This window comes from Mus pahari, chromosome 1 (assembly GCF_900095145.1).
Source record: "Mus pahari chromosome 1, PAHARI_EIJ_v1.1, whole genome shotgun sequence".
Lineage (NCBI taxonomy): Eukaryota > Metazoa > Chordata > Mammalia > Rodentia > Muridae > Mus > Mus pahari.
In genome coordinates this window covers 156,379,755-156,380,588 of record NC_034590.1, presented here as the reverse complement: position 1 = coordinate 156,380,588, position 834 = coordinate 156,379,755, and positions in this window count along the sequence as shown.

Below are 834 nucleotides of genomic sequence, written 5' to 3'. Positions count from 1 at the left end.
GTGGGGCGGGGCGGCTGAAGCCGCGCCCCCCCCCACCCAGAGAGGGGAGTGGTCTGCCGCGCACCTCCAAATAGCTAACTTAGTACCCAACCCCAAAAGTAGTCCGACCCGGTACCCAGTCCAAAAGTAGCCTAGTGGTGGCCTAAGGCTGTCTCTCTGGCCTTTTGATTGCACACCATACTGACTTTTGACCTAAGGGGAGGGCAGACGTAACTGACGGTTAAGCTACCTGGCAGCCTTAACTAAGGCACAGTAGAGCTTGCCTCTCTCCTGCTCTGTAGGGAACTCAGTCCGGTCCACTCTGCTCACAACCAGAAGAGGGAAAATCCCTAGGAAGCAGACAAAGAAGTATCGAGTTTCATAACTCTCTAACTCTCTCTCTCTCTCTGGCAGACCTAGTATCGCCTCTTTCCCTGGAGTAGTTAGCAACCCAGGTGAGAAAGCTGCTAGTCCTGGCCCCCCATAGGGCACAGCTAGGCTTCCCTTAGACCCATAAAGTCCCACCCACAGGAGCAAACAGGAAGTTGGCCTGTATTTCAGGGACCTACTAAGGTTCCCTTCCTCCCTGGCTTACCTGTGGAAAGGCTTAAATTTACGGCTCTCTGAGCCAGGCCCACTGCCTGAGTAGTTGGCTCAGGAGACCAAGGTGAGCTTGGTCTCAGACTCGCCCACATTACAGCTGTTGAAGACCTAAAGCCACCCCCTCACAGCCACGTGAGACACAATGTCAGTCTGAAAGCAGGGCTGCAGATCTAATCTGACCCTGCTAGGCCAGACCTTTCCAGGAGGTCTCTGGGACATGAAGTGGGACACAGGGTTACAGGACTCATCCCA